Raw genomic sequence first — 25,223 nt, 5'->3', positions numbered from 1 at the left:
GGGTGAAATTTTGAGCTACGAAAAACATATGAGTCTAAATCGGTCGAACGATGTGCAAAATTTAATGTACATTGGATTAAACTATGGCTTCTGGGGCCATATAAGTGCGTATCGGGCGAAAGATATATATGGGTGCTACATCTAAATCTAAGATGCTTTTGGTCAAATTTGGAGTACATAATTAAACTGTTAATTTTACTACCTATGTTCTCCTAAATCGGAGAATAGTTTTGGCCTCTGTAGTAATAAGAATGTAAATCGAGCAAGAGACTTATATCTAAATCTGAACCAATTTCAACCAAATTTGCCACACTTGACTGCACTATCAAATATACTCTTTGTGCAAAATTTGAAACAAATCTGTAAGAAATAAAATTTTGACAAATTGTCTATAGAAATAAAATTTTGACAAAATTTTCTATAGAAATAAAATTTTGACAAAATTTTCTATAGAAATCAAATTTTGACAAAATTTTCTATAGAAAGAAAATTTTGACAAAATTTTCTATAGAAATAAAATTTTGACAAAATTTTCTATAGAAATAAAATTTTGACAAAATTTTCTATAGAAATAAAATGTTGACAAAATTTTCTATAGAAATAAAATTTTGACTAACATTTTCTATAGAAATAAAATTTTGACAAAATTTTCTATAGAAATAAAATTTTAACAAAATTGTCCATAGCAATAAAATTTGGACACATTTTCTATAGATATAAAATTTTAACAAAATTGTCCATAGAAATAAAATTTTCTGTAGAAATAAAATTTTGACAAAATTTTCTATAGAAATATGATTTTGAAAAAATTTTCTGTAGAAATAAAATTTTGAGATAATTTTCTGTAGAAATAAAATTTTGAGATAATTTTCTGTAGAAATAAAATTTTGAGAAAATTTTCTATAGAAATAAAATTTTGAAATTTTCTATAGAAAGAAAATTTTGACAAAATATTCTATAGAAATAAAATGTTGACAAAATTTTCTACATAAATATAGATAGACTGTCAATCTTCACATATATAGCTATATGGTCTTAAACTAATATAAAAAAAAATAATAATAACATAAAATAACAAAAAAAAAAATAAAATCGATAGTGCGAAATATTTCAAATACATTTTTATGAAGGTGGGCATTAAAATGGATCGATTCAGCCCATTTGCTAGTCCAAAATTCTCGGAAACATAAAATAATCGCCATAATTGGAAGTTGTTTTCATTTACGGTCAAACCTTAAATTGATCGAATGAATAACACAATGGAGTCTAATTTGCGTAAAAACTTGTTTAGTGGCAAAAATGTGAAGTGGTTTAAAATTAATTTAACCGGAGTCGGAATCGAGCAACATTTTTACGACTCCGACTCCAGCAAAATCTTCAGACTCCGACTCCACAGCCCTGGTTACAACCTAAAAAACTTTATCTCAATGTCCTAAGCGATGAGGCGATAGAAATACGAACATCGTAGAATTGATTTGACACCCTTCCCTGAGAACGAATGGATCGATTTGGTTGTAGGGATTATTATAAAAATACACTTTGGTTTTCAATAAAATCTGGTGAACTTATATATATATATATATATATATATATATATATATATATATATATATATATATATATATATATATATATATATATATATATATATATATATATATATATATATATATATATATATATATATATATATATATATATATATATATATATATATATATATATATATATATATATATATATATATATATATATATATATATATATAAGCTATATTTAAATCTATAGAAATAACATTTTGACAAAATTTTTTATAGAAATAAAATTTTGACAAAATTTTCTATAGAAATAAAATTTTGACAACATTTTCTATAGAAATAAAATTTTGACAAAATTTTCTCAAAATAAACCCAGCCAACTGAATTCAAATCGATGATTTGACAGTGGCATAGGAAAGATATATGTTTGTTTTGAATTTATTTCGGCATAAACCTTTTTTCGGAGGGTTCAAGTGTGGTTCTTTGTTGGGTTTAATGAACTGCCTGAATTTATTCTGATAATTGGTTGAAAGTTTTGCTGCAAGTACACACAAAAAAATTTTTTTGATTTCAATCACGAAAATCGCGGATTCAATCATTTTTTTAATTGAAATGTCTTCAATCACGAAAATGATAGTATCAATCACCCATTTTGATTGAAAACCAACACGATTTTCAATTAAAAATTTAATTGACTTTTGTCACGGAATCAATTAATTGTGTGATTGAATCAATTAAAAACGTGATTGATTTTTAACATAAAATTCAATCACAGTTTTAATTGAATCAATTAAAATTTTAATTAATTTCACGACAAAAATCAATCAACTATTTGATTCATTCAATTAAATAATTAATTGAAATTGGTTATAAATTTCGATCAAAAAAATTATATATTGCGACCCCAAAACCGTATTTAGTTTTATTTGAAATAAAAGAAAATATGTGTTTCTTATAATATTTAATATTTTATTATTTTTTTAATTATGCAAAAGACAAATAAATTTGGTTCTTTTCATTTGTGTTTTGTTCTAACATAACTTACAAATACAATTACTATCAATAACAACTATAGGGTGAAAAAATAAATTATATAAATCATTAGCTAATAACCATGTTAGCATGTTCCTTCTAATATGTAGATGCGCCTAGATTTCAAATAAATCAGCAGACTGTAAGCTAAATTAGTTTTTCTGAAAGTAAACAGAATAATTCGAATTTAATTTTGTTCAATTAAAAGTTAATTTTGTTAAATATTACCTGCATAGAATATCAAGTTCAATTCTTAGTTCCAGGTTGCAGATTTATAATCTTCTTTTGCAGTTGTAGTCTTTTAGCATAAAAAGGTGTATTAAGGAGCTCGGTAATTTAATTTTAGTAACAATTCCTTTCCAAAATTTCCGCACATTGAAATCGTCTATTAAAATTTGAACCAATCAAAGACAAAAAATAATGGGAAAGCAATGTACTATTTGGTATTATATTGATGATACTTTGCAAATTCTGGAAATAGTTAAAAATATAAATGGAAAATACATATTTTTATTATTTTCGGATATTTTTCATATTTTTAAATCCAAAAGAAAGAACTTTTTTACCATTACATAATTCAGCTCATTAGTTTATATATCAGATATACTGCTCTCTACTTGGGTTCAAACTGAAAAAGGCAGGTAAAACAAAAATGCAATTTAATGCCAACGCCACTTCGCAACTTCAAGGTGAATCTTCCAACAAACCCATACCGCTCTTGGTTTTAAGAAAACTAGGAGTGAAAAAAATTTATACTTTTAAAAGATCAATACGGTACCCACTTTTTTATTGCAAACATATTCTTATATATTTGATAAAATGGTGGAGTTGATGGGATTGATTGGTCAATTTCACAAAATAAAATTGGTCACTAAAAGAAATGAAAAAAAAAAAAATATATTCCATTGAAGCCGTTTAATGTAAACAGGCTTCAATGGAAAACGGTATTCACACTTCATAATTTCTTACCTTCAATAAACGTAGATTGTTTTCCATTTTTACAATACCACAAAACACAAACACAGGTAATTTCAAATGCGTTCTCTCATATATTTTTTTCAAACCTTTACCACGTGGCCATTTGTTGTTGCACACTTTATTTATTTCAACCCTTTGCTATGATATGTTGTTGCGTTCAAAATATTTATGCACACATTTTGAATGCAGCAGACAGAATGTCGCCAATCATGTTTTTCAATTTACGCGAAAAACAAAAACCCAACCGTTCGTTATGAGTTACTTCAACAGACTGATCTCTATGTTATACCTCGTTGAATAAATACCCATTCTCTTGTTCTCTTTTCGCTCTTTCCATTGCTCAAAATTATTCAATTTCAATCACAAAGGTGATTGGATCAATCACATGTGTAATTGGAAACGGAAAAAATGTTAATCACGTTTGTAATTGAAAATTATTTCCGAATTGATTAACAAATTGATTGAATCAATTAATATTTTAATTGGAAACGTAACAAATATCAATTATTTTTTTAATTGGTTTTTATTCGGATTTGATTAAATAATTAATTGAATCAATTAACATATTAATTGAATCCGTTTCCAAATTCAATTAAGTGTTTAATTGAAAAAATGTTGGTCATAATTTTTTGTGTGTAGAGGATGCTGATGAGGAATGTGGTAATTCCGAAACGTGCGTCCATCCAACCATCTTGCAGTCTATAGGGCTTTGCCCAAATAAATTTGACAAACATTCTTTTCCTCTGTTGGTTAAGCTACACTTGTAGTTTAGTCAATGTATGGTTTTAAGCTGCAATAAAAAACAACAACAAAATTTTCTATAGAAATAAAATTTTCACAAAATTTTCTATAGAAATAAAATTTTGACAAAATTTTCTATAAAAATAAAATTTAGACAAAATTTTCTATAGAAATAAAATGTTGAGAAAATTCTCTAAACAAATAAAATTTTAACAAAATTTTCTATTGAAATAAAATTTAGACAAAATTATCTATAGAAATAAAATGTTGACAAAATTTTCTATAGAAATAAAATTTTGACTAAGAATTTCTATAGAAATAAAATTTTGACAAAATTTTCTATAGAAATAAAATTTTGACAAACTGTTCCATAGAAATAAAATTTGGACACATTTTCTATAGAAATAAAATTTTAACAAAATTGTCTATAGAAATAAAATTTTGATAAAATTTTCTAAGAAATAAAATTTTGAGATAATTTTCTGTAGAAATAAAATTTTGAGAAAATTTTCTATAGAAATAAAATTTTGAGAAAATTTTCTATAGAAATAAAATTTTGACAAAATTTTCTATAGAAAGAAAATTTTGACAAAATATTCTATAGAAATAAAATGTTGACAAACATTTCTATATAAATATAGATAGACTGTCAATCTTCACATATATAGACTGTCAATCTTCACATATATGGTTTTAAACTAAAATTAAAAAAAATTATAATAACACAAAATAAAATCGATAGTGCGAAATATTTCAAATACATTTTTATGAAGGTGGGCATTAAAATGGATCGATTCAGCCATTTGCTAGTCTAACATTCTAGGAAACATAAAATAATCGCCATAATTGGATGTTGTGTTTCATTTACGGTCACACCTTATATTGATCGAATGAATAACACAATGGAGTCTAATTTGCGTAAAAACTTGTTTAGTGGCAAAAATGTGAAGTGGTTTAAAATTAATTTAACCGGAGTCGGAGTCGAGCAACATTTTTACGACTCCGACTCCAGCAAAATCTTCAGACTCCGACTGCACAGCCCTGGTTACAACCTAAAAAAACTTTATCTCAATGTCTTAAGCGGCTAGGCGATAGAAATACGAACATCGTAGACTTGATTTGACACTCTTCCCTGAGAACGAATGGATCGATTTGGTTGTAGGGATTATTATAAAAGTACGCTTTGGTTTGTAGCCATATTCAATAAAATCTGGTGAAATTTTATATATAAGCTATATTTAAATCTATAGAAATAAAATTTTGACAAAATTTTCTATAGAAATAAAATTTTGAAAAAATTTTCTATAAAAAAAATTACAAAATTTTCTATAGAAATAAAATTTTGACAAAATTTTCTATAGAAATAAAATTTTGACAAAATTTTCTATAGAAATGAAATTTTGACAACATTTTTTATAGAAATAAAATTTTGACAAAATTTTCTATAGAAATAAAATTTTGACAAAATTTTCTATATAAATAAAATTTTGACAAAATTTTCTATAGAAATAAAATTTTGACAAAATTTTCTATAGAAATAAAATTTTGACAAAATTTTCTATAGAAATAAAACTTTGACAAAATTTTCTATAGAAATAAAATTTTGACAAAATTTTCTATAGAAATAAAATTTGGACAAAATTTTCTATAGAAATAAAATTTTGACAAAATTTTCTATAGAAATAAAATGTTGACAAAATTTTCTGAAGAAATAAAATTTTGCAAAAGTTTTCTATAGAAATAAAATGTTGACAAAATTTTCTGAAGAAATAAAGTTTTGACAAAATTTTCTATAAAAATAAAATTTTGCAAAAGTTTTCTATGGAATGTATGTTCTCCCAATTTATGGAAGTCGTAACTTTCCCTTGTTGGTGTAAGCTAAACTCGTTAAAATATTTAAAATTCCACACATTTACAACTGAAGGGATATCACCTATTAGCGAAGGGATATCGCTAATAGGAGAGATCATAATATAAAATATTGTAAATACTGAAATGATTTTCCAAAATAAATAGTTAAACTTTTCTTTCGAAGAAAACAAAAAACATTTTTTCATACTAATCTCAAAATTTTGATCAAAACTTCAAAATATAATTTTTTAATTTTCGTAGATTTTTAGTAAAATTTTCTTAAAATTTTGGTAGATTATTTGTGACACGAGTGGCAACCTAGAGTGTCAAAATTCGGCACATCTAGAGTTCGTCGTTAGCATGGGCGTTCCTTTGGAACATTTTCCTATAGCTATAGGGTCGTTTGTCCCGGTCATTTGTCAAATTCCGAATACCAAAGTGAAGAATCTTACACACAAAAAAATATTTTTTATTTTCAATCACGAAATTAATTGATCCAATTAATGTTTAATTGAAATGCTTCAATCACAGAAATGATAGTATCAATCACCAAAGTCAATTAAAAAATTAATTGACACAACTAATTTTTGTTATTCATATTTGTTTCACTTAAAAAATTTGTTGAATCAATTGAGTTTTAATTAAATATTTTTTAAAACTCAATTAGAACTTTAATTAGAAAAAGTTTCGTGATATTTTTTTTTTTTCCTGTGTACTATTATATAAAGTTTGAATGAGTGAAAAATACCATGGACTTTGCATAACAAAAACAACAGCAATCACCATCAGCTTTTAGAATTAAATTTAAATTTAGAATTAATTATGTTATATGCTTTTCAAGAACGTCTTAAGAGAACAAGTTGAAAATTTCCCATCAATGCAAAACAAAAGATACATTTGTCCTAAAAATAAAACTGCTACAAATAACTCAACATTTATACATGTTAAGCTAATAGTAACAAATCAGATGTTACGTCGGTGGTCTTGTCATCTAAGTTAGTCCATGACAAAGTCTATAAATAGTGATCCCTGGTATTCACTTGTGCTCTATTCATTATACAAATCATGTGAGTCTACATTGAACTGAAGGAAACAGGAGGAGTAGACGAAGAAACAAATGCGGTTACAGGCAGGGCTGTGGAGTCGGAGTCGGAGTCGGAGTCTTGGAGTCGGAGTCTGAAGATTTGGCTGGAGTCGGAGTCGGAGTCGGAGTCGTAAAAATTTTGCTCGACTCCGACTCCGGCTAAACCAAATTTTTTAAAACACTTCACATTTTTGTAACTAAAAAGTTTTTACGCAAATTAGTTTCCAATGCGTTATGCATTCGATCAATGTACACCACGATTGGAAATAAAAATCAACTTCCAATTACGGCTATCATTTTATGTTTCCTAGAATGTTAGACTAGCAAATGGGCTGGATCGATCCATTTTAATCCCCATATCAATTTATTTGAAATAATTCGAACAATAATTCGAATTTATTGTTTTTAATTTTATTTTAAGGCTATATACCTACACACATATGACAGAAAAAATTGTCAAAGCTGTTTTTTTATAGAAAATTTTGTCACTATTGTATTTATATGGAATGTTTTGTCAAAATTTAATTTCTATAAAAAAATTATTCGAAATATTATTACTATAGAAAATTTTTTTCCTATAGAAAATTAAGTCAACATTTATTTCTATAGAAAATAAAAAATAAAACAAGTATATACAGCAGTATGTTCGTCCGGGCCAAATCATAAATACCCACCACCATGAATCAAATATACTAATTTCCTTAGAAAATTTCATGGGGGTTTGATGACAGATCAGTTTAACCAGTTCGCATCCCGAAAATAAATGCAAAGATTTTACCTATCAGATTCCGGATTTATAAGAACTATTTTTGTTTGAGTTTTAAAGGAATCATTAACATATCCTGTAAATGTGCAAGAAAATTAAGAAAAAATACCTTGATTTGAAATCTAAAATCTATAGTACACCAACTGTTTTATGATTACGAGAAGTAATATCTGGAAAATTTACATTTATGGTAAATGCACCTTCTGTACCCTCAATATCTGAAATCGGTCTATATGGAGGCCTTACCAGCGTTGCAACAACGAATTTTTATTTTGGACCAAATTTTTCCAAAATTCGTACCAGGGACCAGTTTTCTAATTTAAATTAAAATAATTTAAAAGTTACAATCTAAAATTTTTTTTCGAAAGAAATATTTTTCAAAATTTTATTTCTATATAAAATGTTGACCTCATTCTATTTCTATCGAAAATTTTGTCCATGTTTTATTTCTATAGAAAATTTGGTCCAAATTTTATTTCAATAGATTTCATTTTAGCCAAAATTTCAATTTAGCCAAAATTTAATTTCTATAGAAAATGTAGCCAAAGTTTAATTCTATTGAAAATTTAGCCAAAATTTAATTTCTGTAAAAAATTTAGCCAAAATTTTATTTCTATTACATATTTAGCAGAAATTTGTACAAAATTTTTGCATAATATTGTATCCCAAAATTTTTTAAGAAGCTTATTTCTATACAAAATTTTGTTAAAATTTTATTTCTATGAAAAATTTGTTAAAATTTTATTTCTATGAAAATTTTGTTAAAATTTTATTTCTATAGAAATTTTTGTCCAAATGTTATTTCTGCAGAAAAATTCCATTTGGTCTGACCATCGGACCAACTTCAATAATTTTTTGGGTCTATTTTGGTCAATCGGACTAATGGGGCTACGCCAAAAACATGGAAGGATACGTACAGTATTCAGCACATCTATTGTAGTTCTAGAATATAGACCCCAAAACGGAGGGCCGGTTTATAAGGGGACTATATCAAAAACTGGACCGATACACAATATATTCGGCACACCTCTTAATGGTCCTAGAATACCTCCAGATTTCAAATTTCAGGCAAATTGGATAAAAACTACGGATTGTAGAAGTCCAAGAAGTAAACTCGTAACATCGGTCTAAAAGGGGGCTATATCAAAACTTCGTCCGATAGTGACCATCTTCGGCACGCCTTGTAATGGTCCTATAATACGTCTAGATTTCCAACTTCAGACAAATTGGATAAAAACTACGGATTCTAGAAGCTCAAGAAATAAAATCAGGAGTTCTGTCTATATTGGAGCTATATTAAAACATGGTCCGATAATCACCATTTTCAGCACTCCTCCTTATAGCCCTAGAATACCTCTAGGTTTCCAATTTCTGGCAAATTGGATAAAAACTACGGTTTTTATAAGCCCAAGACCCCAAATCGGGCGATCGGTTGATATGGGAGCTATATCAAAACCTGGACCGATCTAGCTCATCTTCGACATGACAAACTTATTATACCCCTGTCACCATTCTATGGTGGTGGGTATAAAAATATTTTTATGTAGAAAATTTTGTCAAAAATTTATTTCTATAGAAAATTTAGCAAAAATTTTGCTTCTATAGAAAATTGTGCAAAATTTTATTTACACAAAAAATTTTCCAAAATTTCTATTAATAATTTTTTCAAATTTTTTTCCATAGAAAATTGTGCCAAAATTTTGTTACTATAGATTTTTTTATACAAAATTTATACAACATTTTATGTCGATAGAAAATTTAGTCAACATTTTATTTTTATAGAAAATGTAGTCTAAATTTTCTTTCTATAGAAAATTTTGCAGCATTTTATTTCTTTAGAAAATTTTGCAAAATTTTATTTACTACACAAAAAATTTTCCAAAAATTTCTATTGATATTTTTTTCAAAATTTTATTTCTATAGAAAATTTTGTCAAAATTTGTTTACTTTTTATAGAAAATTTGGTAAAAATTTATTTATATAGAAAATTTTCTCAAACATTTATTTATATAGAGAATTTAGTTCAAATTTTGTTTCTATAGAAAATTTTGCAAACTTTTATTTACTACACAAAATTTTTTCCAAAATTTCTATTTATATTTTTTTTCAAAATTTTATTTCTATAAAACAATTTGTCAAAATTTTATTTATGTAGCAAATTTTCTCAAATTTTTTTCTTACTGATACTCACTGCTAAGTCGAAAACTGGTAAAAGTGACTCAAATTTTGCTATATAAAAAATTATGAATGTTTCCCAAATATTGCACGAGATTTTGTAGCAGTCTGATTTCAGATTTTATCAAAATGTTGATCTAAATACAAAGTTGTGCAGAGTATGTTACAATCGGCCCGCCCGACTTTAGACTTTCTTTGCATTTTTATTTTTTGCTATAATTGTGTTACGTCCCATAACGTTAGATTTAAATTTTAGGTACAGAGATTTTCTAGAAGTATATACAATTTTGTCTAAATCGATTCAGATTCAAATTCATGCATATGGGAATATAACCCTTTATAATAATTTTCGTCCACAAATACATATACTGTCGGTATCTTCTCATATTATGATGGGTATTTATATCATTATTTTATTTGTTAAACATTGCCCTAAATTTGAAATAAAGAGTTTAATTGGTATAAATGCGAAATTAAGACCTTTCTTGCACACATAAATAAATACGATACTTTATATCGATCCATATATATACCCCATATATATCCCCTCAATAGAATTACAAATTAGTGGTACTAAAATGAGATTTAGTTATATTACCCGGAGTCGGAGTCGGAGTCGAGCTGATGAAAAATGCTGGAGTCGGAGTCGGAGTCGAGCAAAATTGGCTCGACTCCACAGCCCTGGTTACAGGTACAATGGAGGATTAACCAGCCAATAACAAAACAAAAACTCCAAACGATCTGGAAGCAAAGCATAAGCATAGCTAGGGGCAAATATTTATCTGCTACCATGACAGGCATTTCTAGGAGATTGGTAGCATATCTGCCAGAACCCATATCACACTGGTGTTTCTATTATTTGTTGTTTGTGTATTTCACATCCAACCATCCAAAATGGCTAGTGCAAGTGCAAACCTATTATTTTTTTGGAAGGCAGGCGCACACTTTTTTGTTCGTTTCATCATCATCGTACATTATGATGGTCCAGACTGGGGAGTCTGGAGTTGCTTTCTTTACCAAATTATGCTGCTGACATGTTTTGTGCAATTTATGACCGATGTTTATAAGTTTTCTTTGTTGGTTTCGCTGTTTCTGTTTTTTTTTTTCTTCATTAGTTTTTGTAGCCTGTCCAAGAAGTAAAACAAAAAATGGTGTGAATGCTATGAACGGGGGATTTGTAGCCACAAATATTCAAGTATGGTTTATTGTTGCTTGCTTGGAAATACCGAAGAAGTTCTTCTGTTGAATTTCATTTAACATCGTCGCCACCATCTCGTGGGTCGTGATCACTGTTGCCACTCTAGCCAAAAATAATTTACCAAAGTTTTGGGAAAAATTTTACCAAAAACCTACCAAACAAAAAAAATCTTATTTAAAAAAATTATTTCTAAAGGGTGATTCTTTTGAGGTTAGGATTTTCATGCATTAGTATTTGACAGATCACGTGGGATTTCAGACATGGTGTCAAAGAGAAAGATGCTCAGTATGCTTTGGCATTTCATCATGAATAGACTTACTAACGAGCCACAACGTCGAATTTTCAGTGAATGGGCCCTAGAAAAGTTGGCAGAAAATCCGCTTTTTTATCGACAAATTTTGTTCAGCGATGAGGCTCATTTCTGGTTGAATGGCTACGTAAATAAGCAAAATTGCCGCATTTGGAGTGAAGAGCAACCAGAAGCCGTTCAAGAACTGCCCATGCATCCCGAAAAATGCACTGTTTGGTGTGGTTTGTACGCTGGTGGAATCATTGGACCGTATTTTTTCAAAGATGCTGTTGGACGCAACGTTACGGTGAATGGCGATCGCTATCGTTCGATGCTAACAAACTTTTTGTTGCCAAAAATGGAAGAACTGAACTTGGTTGACATGTGGTTTCAACAAGATGGTACTACATGCCACACAGCTCGCGATTCTATGGCCATTTTGAGGGAAAACAATTCATCTCAAGAAATGGACCGGTAAGTTGGCCACCAAGATCATGCGATTTGACGCCTTTAGACTATTTTTTGTGGGGCTACGTCAAGTCTAAAGTCTACAGAAATAAGCCAGCAACTATTCCAGCTTTGGAAGACAACATTTCCGAAGAAATTCGGGCTATTCCGGCCGAAATGCTCGAAAAAGTTGCCCAAAATTGGACTTTCCGAATGGACCACCTAAGACGCAGCCGCGGTCAACATTTAAATGAAATTATCTTCAAAAAGTAAATGTCATGGACCAATCTAACGTTTCAAATAAAGAACCGATGAGATTTTGCAAATTTTATGCGTTTTTTTTAAAAAAAAAGTTATCAAGCTCTTAACAAATCACCCTTTATAAACAAATTTCTCAAAATTTCTTTTCTCTAGAAAATTTTGTCGAAAGTTGTATTTCTACAGAAAATTTTGTCAAAATTTCATTTCTATAGGCGTTTTTTTTCTCAAAATTTTATTTCTATAGAAAATAATTTTATCAAAATTTCATTTCTATAGAAAATTTTATCAAAATTTCATTTCTATAGAAAATATTATCAAAATTTTATTTCTATAGAAAATTTTGTCAAAATTTTATTTATATAGAAAATTTTGTCAAAATTTTATTTATATAGAAAATGACAAAATTTTATTTCTATAGAAAATTTTGTCAAAATTTTATTCTTATAAAAATGTTGGGTTTGCTGGGTTTATTTTGAGCGTGCTTCCTCTTACTTAATTCGTGTTTTGTTGTTTATTTGGTACTTCAATTCAATTCTATAGAATATTTTTTATTTTTATAGAGAATTTTGTCAAAATTTCATTGCTATAAAAAATTTTGTCAACATTTCATGTCTATAAGAAAGTTTGTCAAAATTTCATTTCTATAGGAGATTTTTGTCAAAATTTCATTTCTATAGAAAATGTCTTAAATTTTATTTCTATAGAAAATGTCTTAAATTTTATTTCTCAAAATTTCATTTCTTTAAGAAATTTTGTCAAAATTTCATTTCTATAGGAAATTTTGTCAAAATTTCATTTCTGTAGATAATTTTGTCAAAATTTTATTCCTATAAAAATTTTTGTCAAAATTTCATTTCTATAGGAAATTTTGTCAAAATTTCATTTCTGTAGGAAATTTTGTCAAAATTTCATTCCTATAAAATTTTTTTGTCAAAATTTCATTCCTATAGGAAATTTTGTCAAAATTTCATTTCTATAGGAAATTTTGTCAAAATTTCATTTCTATAGGAAATTTTGTCATAATTTCATTTCTATAGAAAATTTTGTCAAAATTTCATTTCTATAGAAAATGTCTTAAATTGTATTTCTATAGAAAATGTCTTAAATTTTATTTCTATAGAGAATGTTGTCTTAAATTTTATTTCTATAAGAAATTTTGTAAAAAAAAAAAAAATTATAGAAATTTTTTTTTCTCAAAAATTTTTTCTATAGAAAATATATAATTTGTTTTGTTTTGTTATTGTTGGTTTTTTCTTTAACCATTGTTGTTGTTTTTGATTTCAGATTAAACCATGCATTGACTAAACTACAAGTGTAGCTTAACCAACGAGGAAAAGTATGCTTGTCAAATTTATGTGGGCAAAGCCCTATAGACTGCAAGATGGTTGGATGTACAGCTGTTTCGGAATTACCACATTCCTCATCAGCATCCTCTACTTGCAGAAAAACTATCAACCAATTATCAGAATAAATTCGGGTAATTCACTCACCCCAAAGTGAAACACACTTGAACCCTCCGAAAAAAGGTTTTTGATAGCCGGCTTATGCCGAAATAAATTCATACAAACATCTCTCTTTTTCCTTTGCCGCCATCAAATCATCGATTTGAGTGCAGTTGGCTGGGTTTATTTTGAGCGTGCTTCCTCTTACTTAATTCGTGTTTTGTTGTTTATTGTTGGTTTGTACTTCAATTTATTTCTATAGAATTTTTTTTTATTTTTATAGAGAATTTTGTCAAAATTTCATTTCTATAAAATATTTTGTCAACATTTCATTTCTATAAAAAAAATTTTCAAAATTTCATTTCTATAGGAAATCTTCTCAAAATTTCAGTTCTATAGGAAGTTTTGTCAGAATTTCATTTCTACAGGAAATTTTGTCAAAATTTCATTTCTCAAAATTTGATTTCTATAGAAAATTTTCTCAAAATATTATTTCTATAGAAAATGTTCTCAAAATATTTCTATAGAACATTTTGTCAAAATTTTATTTCTATGGAATATTTTTTCAAATTTTATTTCTATAGAAAAAAATTTTGTCAATATTTTATTTCTATACAAAAATTATGTCCAAATTTTATTTCTATAGAAAATTTTGTCCAAATTTTATTTCTATAGAAAATTTTATCAAAATTTTATTTCTATAGAAAATTTTGCCAAAATTTTATTTCTATAAAAAATTTTGGCAAAATTTTATTTCTATAGAAAATTTTATCCAAATTTTATTTCTTTATAACATTTTCTCAAAAATTTATTTCTATAGAAAATTTTATCAAAATTTTAGTTTTATGAAAATTTTATCACAATTTTAGTTTTATGAAAATTTTGTCAATTTTTTTTATCCAAATTTTGTTTCTATAGAACATTTTCTCGAAAATTTATTTCTATAGAAAATTTTGTAAAAATTTTATTTCTATTGAAAATTTTATCAAAATTTTATTTTTATAGAAAATTTGATCAAAACTTCAGTTTTATAGAAAATATTGTCAAAATTTTGTTTCTATAGAACATTTTCTAAAAATTTTATTTCTATAGAAATTTTTCTCAAAGTTTTATTTCTTTAGAAAATTTTGTCAAAATTTTATTTCTATAGAAAATTTTGTCAAAATTTTATTTCTATAGAAAATGTTGCCAAAATTTTATTTCTATAAAAAATTTTGTCAAAATTTTATTTCTATAAAAAATTTTGTCAAAATTTTATTTCTATAAAAAATTTTGTCAAAATTTTATTTCTATAAAAAATTTTCTCAAAATATTATTTCAATAGAAAATTTCCTCAAAATTTTATTTCAATAGAAAATGTTGTCTTAAATTTGTTTTCTATAGAAAATTTTCTCAAAATTTTATTTCTATAGAATATTATCCCAAAATTTTATTTCTATAGAAAATTTTCCCAAAATTTTATTTCTATAGAAAATTTTATTTCTATAGAAAATTTTGTCCAAATTTTATTTCTATAGAAAAATTTGTCAAAATTGTATTTCCATAGAACATTTTGTCAAAATTGTCAAAAGTAATTTACCAAAGTGTTGGGAAAAATTTTACCAAAAACCTACCAAACAAAACAAATCTTATTTAAAAAAATTATTTCTATAAATAATTTTCTTAAAATTTCATTCCTGTAGAAAATTTTGTCGAAAGTTGTATTTCTACAGAAAATTTTGTATAAAATTTCATTTCTATAGACATTTTTTTCTCAAAAATTTATTTTTATAGAAAATAATTTTATCAAAATTTCATTTCTATAGAAAATACTATCAAAATTTTATTTCTATAGAAAATTTTGTCAAAATATTATTTCTATAGAATATTTTGTTAAAATTTTATTTCTATAGAATATTTTCTCAAATTTTATTCTATTTATTTCTATTGAAAATTTTATCAAAATTTCATTTCTATAGGAAATTTTGTCAAAATTTCATTTCTATAGAAAATTTTGTCAAAATTTCTTTTCTATAGGAAATTTTGTCAAAATTTCATTTCTGTAGAAAATTTTCTCAAAATATTATTTCTATAGAATATTTTGTTAAAATTTTATTTCTATAGAATATTTTCTCAAATTTTATTTCTATAGTACATTTTGTCGAAATTTCATGTCTATAGGAAATTTTGTCGAAATTTCATGTCTATAGGAAATTTTGTCAAAATTTCATTTCTATAGGAAATTACGTCAAAATTTTATTTCTATAGGAAGTTTTCTCAAAATTTTATTTCTATAGAATATTTTATTTCTATAGAATATTTTCTATAGAATATTTTATTTCTATAGAATATTTTCTATAGAATATTTTATTTCTATAGAAAATGTTGTCTTAAATTTGTTTTCTATAGAAAGTTTTCTCAAAATTTTATTTCTATAGAAATGTTTCCCACAATTTTATTTCTATAGAAAATTTTACCAAAATTTTATTTTTATAGGAAATTTTCTCAAAATTTTATTTCTATAGAAAATTTTGTCAAAATTTTATTTTAATAGAACATTTCCTCAAAATTTTACTTCTATAGAAAATGTTGTCTTAAATTTGTTTTCTATAGAAAAGTTTCTCAAAATTTTATTTCTATAGAAAAATTTCCCAAAATTTTATTTCTATAGAAAATTTGCCCAAAATGTTATTTCTATAGAAAATTTTGTCAAAATATTATTTCTATAAAAAATATTGTCAGAATTTTATTTTTATAGGAAATTTTGATAAAATTTTATTTCTGTATAAAATGTTGTCAAAATATTAATTCTATAGAAAAATATAGAAACAGCTATCTTTCCAACTATTTTGGACAACATTTTCACGTTTCCATACACCATAAAAATAACCAGTAATGATAGGCTAATAAAAAAGCCATTATATATCATTACATGTACTACGGTACACTATGTGTATTTCGTATAGACAATCGGTCTAAATGCTCATCACAGATGATAAATGCATTCAAAATTTTATTTCTATAGAAAAGTTTCCAAAATTTTATTTCTATACAAAAGTTTCCCAAAATTTTATTTCTATAGAAATTTTGTCAAAATTTTATTTCTATAGAAAATGTTGTCTTAAATCTTTTTTCTATAGAAAATTTTCGCAAAATTTTATTTCTATAGAAAATTTTGTCCAAATTGTATTTCTATAGAAAATTTTGTTCAAATTTTATTTTTATAAAAAATTTTGTCAAAATCTACCATTTTTGGCTATAAACTTTGGCAACCGTGGTCAGGATAGAAATGATACCCAAACTACAAATGACTTGGCGTTTCTTTTGATTTACTTCCCCGTGATTGCTGGTTGCGGCAGTTTGTCGGTTTTGTAGCCACATTGTGCTTGGGCACCATGCCCCCATAACCATACCACTCATAACCATTGCATCAAAGACACACTTGTACCTTATTTAAGTCACAAAACCTCAATGCTTTAGCCAGGTTTCGTGTATGAAGTGTGGGTGTTGACATACATATATGTGAATGGTAACCATTGGAGGAATATATATGGATGGTGGATATGTTTCATTTTTTTACCTAGCAATATTGCTGTCTTGTGTGTTTGGTCTAGTCCATGATTAGTGAGATTAAAAGTTTTCAGGTTTTTTGGAGTTTACATTGTACTGTGTTTTCCATCCCCAACAGTGGTGTATTCTAGGTGGCTTTTAGTTGCAGGGCCCTAAAGTGGGTTGGGCAACGCATTGTAATCCGATTCAGGAATTCTCACGAGAGAAAAACTCGGCGAAGAACTACAAATTTATGGTTTGGAAAGCTGAAGTTTAAACTCCAAGCGGAGGAACTACAAGTCGAAGTTTATACAAGATTAAGTGTCGATGTCATCATTAGAGAAAAAAGAAAGCGAATGTAGGTTAGGTTAGTAATAGTGGCAGCTGATTACTTCCAGCTCACTTGGACCATGGAGTCCATGGTGATAGTGGTGAACTTCTCTCCTCTTCGGTTTCTCCCCTTTCGCAGGCCTATAGTTTCTACTCTTTAAAATAACAAATTTCTTTAAAATCTGCATATTTAAAATTATTTTCTTTCAAAAAGGCCCTATTCTTCATTTCTTTTATTAAACCTGTGGCCAAAAAATACGAACGTTAGTGTTTGGAACCTATTGAGGTTTATTATTTGGGTTGGTGCTTGGCGTTTATTTAGTTTATGATATCGAGTTGTTTGTTTATTTGTTGAAATGTTGTGATTTGTTGTTGATCTTGAATTGATTGGATCATAATTGAGTTAATCGTTTTGAAACGGTTGCCTACATAAAGGAGTTGAAAGCGCCATTCACAATTGTTTCATAAATTTCCAATGGGGTTAAAAGTGATTTGTTTATCAAATGATTCTAAGGTTAGGTTAGGTATAGTGGCATCCCGATATTTTAGGCTCAATGCCTGCAGCTTTGGTATTACCGACGTTACGGTCGAAGCGCTGTTTTGATAAATTCTTTATAAAGCCATCGGCAGTTATAATTTCAAATTTCTTTAATGGAATGAAAACATTTATAAAAAAGATCATTTGTTACTACAAAGTAGCTTCTAAATACTATTTGCCTTACGTTCCGTTAAGCCAGCAGAGAACTGAACTGGGTGACGTCGACGCAAACTGTATGATATTTGAGAGAAGCGCCGACAAAAATTGCATGATATTAGAGAAATTTTCCTCATGGCTGCCACCTACTGAAGCAGTTTCGCTTTACAGTTTCGTTATCTCGTATTTTCATTCTCTCTGGCTAACCCAGGACCAGTGTTGCCACTATTTATCTGGCTCGTGTCCCTAAAGTAGGACGCTTTCGTCCCCAAAAATCTCCAATTTAAAATAAAATTCCTCACAAAATCTCCAATAAATATTTGGAAAGTTTTTATGAAAACATAACGAAATTGGCACTGCTGTAGAAAATCAGTAATAATTTAAAAATTGAGAAAAAAAGCTTGCGTGCTGCTAAAAGATCAAGATTTCGAAACACAAAACCCGGATAGCGGTGATTGTCTTCCAAATGCTCGAGAAATGAAAATGTCAGTTCGGTCACCATGTATTTATTATTAACGAAAATTGACTCAAGTAATTAATGGTGCATGGTGGATCAATATGAAGGTGAACCGTCAGTAATGAACAGTAATGAGAGGGCAACATTTAGGCCCGAATCCTCATGAAATGATTTTACAATTGTAGATGATGTAGATGAGTGTACAATTGTAGAAAAATCGAGTACTCGATGAGAGGAGAAAAGTAATTCCTGGATTTTGCTAGATTGGTTGCCGTTCGTTTTTTTTTATGAGTCTCTAAAGTTTTTTTCGCCAAATTCGGTTTTGAGCACTTTTTTTGCAATTTTCGCATGACTCGACCCAAGCTCTAATTTATAATTTACTCAGTGTGGCTAAGACATTTCAGCTGCGATAAGTGATGTTTTGTTTGGAATTTTTGTGTTGCACTGTGTAATCTACCAACATTTGGAGAAAATTGTACTAAAAAACTACCAAACAAAATCTACCAATTTTATTTATTTTATCAAAATTTTATTTCTATTGAAAATTTTGACAAATTTGTCAAAATTTTATTTCTATAGAAAATTTTGTCAAAATTTAAATTCTATAGAAAATTTTCTCAAAATTTTATTTCTATAGAAAATTTTGTCAAAATTTTAATTCTATATAAAATTTTGTCAAATTTTTAATTCTATAGAAAATTTTGTCAAAATTTTATTTCTATAGAAATTTTTGACAAAATTTTATTTTTAAGCAAGTGTTGTCAAAATTTTATTTCTATAGAAAATTTTGTAAAAATTTTATTTCTATAGAAAATTTTGTAAAAATTGTATTTCTATAGAAAATTTTGTAAAAATTTTATTTCTATAGAAAATTTTGAAAAAAAATTTATTTCTAACAAATGTTGTCCTCTGTTGGTAAAGCTTGTAGTTTAGTCAATGCATGGGTTTAAGCTGAGATCAAAAACAAAAATTTTAATATATTTCTATGGAAAATTTTATTCTATAGAAAATTTTGTCAAAATTTTATTTGTATAAAAAATTTTGTCAAAATTTTATTTGTATAGAAAATTTTGTCAAAATTTAATTTTATTGAAAATTTTGTCAATAGTTTATATCTATAGAAAATTTTGTCAAAATTTTATTTCTATAGAAAATTTTGCCAAAATTTTATTTCTATAGAAATAAAATTTTGTCAAAATTTTATTTCATTTGTTTTGTTTTGTTATTGTTGGTTTTGTTCTTTAAGCATTGTTGTTGTTTTTTTATTTCAGCTTAAAAACCATACATTGACTAAACTACAAGAGTAGCTTAACCAACAGTGGAAAAGAATGTTTGTCAAATTTATTTGGGCAAAGCCCTATAGACTGCAAGATGGTTGGATGGACGCACGTTTCGGAATTACCACATTCCTCATCAGCATCCTCTACTTGCAGCTGCAAGTAGAGGATGCTGATGAGGAATGTGGTAATTCCGAAACGTGCGTCCATCCAACCATCTTGCAGTCTATAGGGCTTTGCCCAAATAAATTTGACAAACATTCTTTTCCTCTGTTGGTTAAGCTACTCTTGTAGTTTAGTCAATGTATGGTTTTAAGCTGAAATAAAAAAAACAACAACAAAATTTTATTTCTATAAAAAATTTTCTCAAATTTTTATTTCTATCGAAAATTTTGACAAAATTTTATTTCTATCGAAAATTTTGACAAAATTTTATTTCTATAGAAAATTTTGCCCAAAATTTTATTTCTATAGAAAATTTTTGCAAAATGTTATTTCTATAGAAAATTTTTGCACAATTTTATTTCTATAGAGAATTTTTGCAAAATTTTATTTCTATAGAAAATTTTGTCCAAAATTTTATTTCAATAGAAAATTTTTGCAAAATTTTATTTCTAAAGAAAATTTTTGCAAAATTTTATTTCTATAGAAAATGTTGTCTAAAATTTTATTTCTATAGAAAATTTTTTATTTCTAAGAAAGTGTTGTCAATATTTTATTTCTATAGAAAATTTTATCAAAATTGTATTTCTATCGAAAATTTTGTAAAAATTTTATTTCTATAGAAAATTTTATCAAAATTTTATTCTATAGAAAATTTTGTCAAAATTTTATTTGTATAAAAAATTTTGTCAAAATTTTATTTGTATAGAAAATTTTGTCAAAATTTAATTTTTATAGAAAATTTTGTCAATATTTTATTTCTATATAACATTTTGTCAAAATTTTATTTCTTGTCAAAATCTTGTCAATATTTTATTTCTATAGAAAATTTTCTCAAAATTGTATTTCTATAGAATTTTGTCAAAATTGTTTTTCTATAGAATTTGGTCAAAATTGTATTTCTATAGAAAATTTTGTCAAAATGTTATTTCTATAGAAAATTTTGTCAAAATTTTATTTCTATAGAAAATTTTTTCAAAATTTTATTTCTATAGAAAATTTTGTCAAAATTTTATTTCTATAGAAAATTTTCTAAAAATTTTAATTCTATAGAAAATTTTCTCAAAATTGTATTTCTATAGAATTTTGTCAAAATTGTATTTCTATAGAAAATTTTGTCAAAATTTTATTTCTATAGAAAATTTTCTAAAAATTTTAATTCTATAGAAAATTTTCTCATATATAGAAAATTATATAGATTCATATATAGAAATTATAGAAAATTTTCTCAAAATTTTATGTCTATAGAAAATTTTGTCAAAATGTTATTTCTATAGAAAGTTTTGTCAAAATTTTATTTCTATAGAAAATTTTATCAACATTTTATTCTATAGAAAATTTTGTCAAAATTTTATTTGTATAGAAAATTTGCTCAAAATTTTAATTCTATAGAAAATTTTCTCAAAATTGTATTTCTATAGAATTTTATCAAAATTGTATTTCTATAGAAAATTTTGTCAAAATTTTATTCCTATAGAAAATTTTGTCAAAATTTTATTTCTATAGAAAATTTTGTCAAAATTTTATTTCTATAGAAAATTTTGTCAAAATTTTATTTCTATAGAAAGTTTTGTCAAAATTATATTTCTGTAGAAAGTTTTGTCAAAATTTTATTTCTATAAAAATTGTGAAGTAATATTGTAAAATCTACCAAAACATCAAAAATTCTACCAATCTACCAAACAGAGTTGTACCATTTTTGGCAGAATTCTACCAATTGTGGGAACCGTGCTTGGGTCCCCAAAATAAAATCGTTGCTCGTCCAAATGCTCGATTGGCACCCTATTGGACGCTGGGGAACAAAGTTTTCTTTTTTTAAATTTTGACGAATGCTTCTTTGTTAATGATGTGGAAATAAAAAGAATTTCATGTAAACCTGATTTATTATACTCAATATGCCCAATTCAAATATGCCATCCCCATCCCCTAAAAAATATCCCATCCCCCAATTTTAATAGAAACTCACCACAAAAATCCCGAATAATTTTTGCTAAGTTCTTATGAAAAAAAAATTAAAGGATGGGATCTCCGTAATAATTTAAAAATTGAAAACATAAAATGTTTTTAGACAGTTTGCTAGATTTAAAAAGACAAAACTATTTTAGGATATGTCTTCTAAATGCTCGAGAAAAGAAAATGTGAGCTCGGTAAGCATATATTTTTGAACTACAATATACTTCTAAATACTCAAGAAATAATGTTGGGCGATCGATCAATAAAAGGCGTTGCTAAAAATTGGTCAATATGAACCATGTTCATCATATCTATATTTTTGTGAGATGAGGAGGCAAAATTTCATGTCCTTACGAAATTATTTCACAGTAGAAGAAAAATGTTTTAGCCAAGCAGAGTAAAATGTAAATTAGCGTTGGACACCCATATAAAAATGCTCCACTTGCATCATATTTATGCCGTGGTATAAAGAGGAAAGATTTTTTAAAATATTTTTTCAGGATGTGCTGTACTTCTTTAAACCCTTGTTAAGAATGTAGAAAACATAATTTCATTTAAACTTGATTTAGGTTAGGTTAGGTTAGGTTATGTGGCAGCCCGATGTATCAAGCTCACTTAGACTATTCAGTCCATTGGTGAACTTCTCTCTTATCACTGAGTGCTGCCCGATTCCATGTTAAGCTCAATGACAAGGGATCTCCTTTTTATAGCCGAGCCCGAACGGCGTTCCACATTCCAGTGAAACCACTTAGAGAAGCTTTGAAACCCTCAGAAATGTCACCAGCATTACTGAGGTGGGATAATCCACCGCTGAAAAACTTTTTGGTGTTCGGTCGTAGCAGGAATCGAACCCACGACCTTGTGTATGCAAGGCGGACATGCTAACCATTGCACCACGGTGGCTCCCACTTGATTTATTATACTGAAAATATTTCAAAAATTTCTGAAAAGTCCCCAACTCAAAAATTTCTTCTACATCCACGAAAAACTATCCCCAATTCGGGGGAAGAAATCCCCAATGTTAGGTTAGGTTAGGTTGTACAGGGTGACAACAATGTTCTTGTATTGATGCCCACTTAGACCAGCATAGGTCCATTGTGATCCCTCGATGTGATTTTTCAATCTTTCTCCTTCCGATGCGGCCGCTTTGTCCCAGAAACTTCCACCTGCTCGTTCTCTTTGAAAGAAATTTCAGAATAACCAACCAGAGGCCCTGATAAATGCAAGTATGTTCCTTAAGCTGCACTCCCGCAGATCAGTGAGAGCCTGAAAGAAAAGGAGCCCAGTATCTTGTTTCTTCTAAAGGATAAAGCTGGGCACTGACTCGCAACCATCCGAAGAGACCCAGCGTCTTCGCCATTGCTCATCATATTTAACCTCTATCCTGTACGTCCGCTAGGACGTTGTTCGTTCCACGAGCACCCTCCTTAGCCAGCACATCCGCTTTCTCATTTCCTATTATCCCATAGTGCGCAGGTACCCAGCACAGAGTTATATTATGCTGTTCAGTGAGAACCTTGAGTTCTCGACGACAGCGGCTGACTACCCTAGACCTTATGTCAGCACTGCACAATGCCTTTATAGCTGCCTGACTGTCGATGAAGAAGCTGATATCGCTTCTGAATAACGGCCTCATCAACAGCGACTCAGCAGCCTTTGTGATCGCAGAAATCTCAGCCTGAAAAATACTGCAATCAGTATCCAGCGTGTAAGACTCCCTTATTCCTAGTTCACTACAATAGATTCCGCTGCCCGTTCCTTCCTCCATCTTTGATCCGTCCGTATACATGTTCAGGGTTCCGAAGGGTATCCTCCTGTCTTCCCACTCCTCCATACTTGGTATAATGTATGTCGGTTTGTGATGATAAACATGCTCCGTGGCCATATGGTCCGTCTCTCTATACTGCCCGGCCAGAATTTCAGTATGCCTGCAGGCTGTCCTCTCCAGCGTGTTCAAGCTCCTAAGTCTCAGAAGTGTCAGTTCAGCCGTCTTCCTTACGTGTAAATCGAGTGGGATAAATCCCATCAGTACCTCCAGAGCGGCAGTGGCTGTGGTCCTCATGGCACCTGTCATATAGATGAGTGCAGTCCTATTTACCCTATTTATTCTCGATATATGATTTTGGTGTCTCACGATTGTCCACCAAACATGACAGCCATATGTGGCCACAGGTCTTACAACCGCGGTATTAAGCCAGCCAAAAAGAGAAGGCCTCATTCCCCATCTCTGCCCGACCAATTTTTGACACGAGTATAGTGCCGCATAGGCCCTCTTAATGCGATCGGCAGTATTCTCCATCCAGTTCAGCCTGGAGTCCAAAATAACTCCTAGGTACCTTGCTGATTTCGAGAACGTCAACTTTATGCCCTGGAATTCAGGAGACTTGTACCCGATAACCTTTCTCCTCCTAGTGAACAGTACCAACTCCGTCTTACCAGAGTTCCCCCCTAAACCGCATCCTAGAGTCCACTCCGAGAGATACTGCAAAGACTCGCTCAGCACATACGGAATAGAATCGAGGAATTTTCCCGATACCATTATCACAATGTCATCCGCGTATGCCACTACCTTGATACCTTTATTTGTCAGTCCAAACAATACCTCATTCACCACCAATAGCCACAGCAAAGGTGATATAACCCCTCCCTGTGGCAATCCTCTAGTGGTCCTAGCCCTCCTTGTGGAGCTCGCTAGCTCGACCACCATGTCCCTGAAATCCCCAATACTTGTAACTCTGTCGCCTTTTGCTAGGGTTATGTTGACACCGTAGGTTTCACAGAAAAAAATTTGAAGAAAATGTTTCCAATTAAAATCTTAATTGAGTTTTAAAAAATATTCAATTAAAAATTTAATTGAATCAACAAATTTTTTAATTGAAATAAAAATCAATCACACAAATTAATAGTAGTATCAATTAACTTTTTAATTGGATCAATAATTTTTTTAATTGACTGTCATTTTTTTAATGGATACTATCATTTCTGTGATTGAAGACATTTCAATTAAAAAATTAATTGGA

The 25,223-nt window shown here is 28.1% G+C and overlaps 1 protein-coding gene across 1 annotated transcript in view; it reads left to right on the top strand.

Moving 5' to 3' along the window:
- The window catches only part of LOC142239156 (uncharacterized), a 29,078-nt gene that overhangs the window by 2,627 nt on the left and 1,228 nt on the right, over window positions 1-25,223 (top strand). The window lies entirely within an intron of this gene.

Source organism: Haematobia irritans, chromosome 5, assembly GCF_050003625.1.
Source record: "Haematobia irritans isolate KBUSLIRL chromosome 5, ASM5000362v1, whole genome shotgun sequence".
NCBI lineage: Eukaryota > Metazoa > Arthropoda > Insecta > Diptera > Muscidae > Haematobia > Haematobia irritans.
Note: the sequence above shows the minus strand (reverse complement) of the source record. Positions and strands in the feature narration are given on the sequence as shown.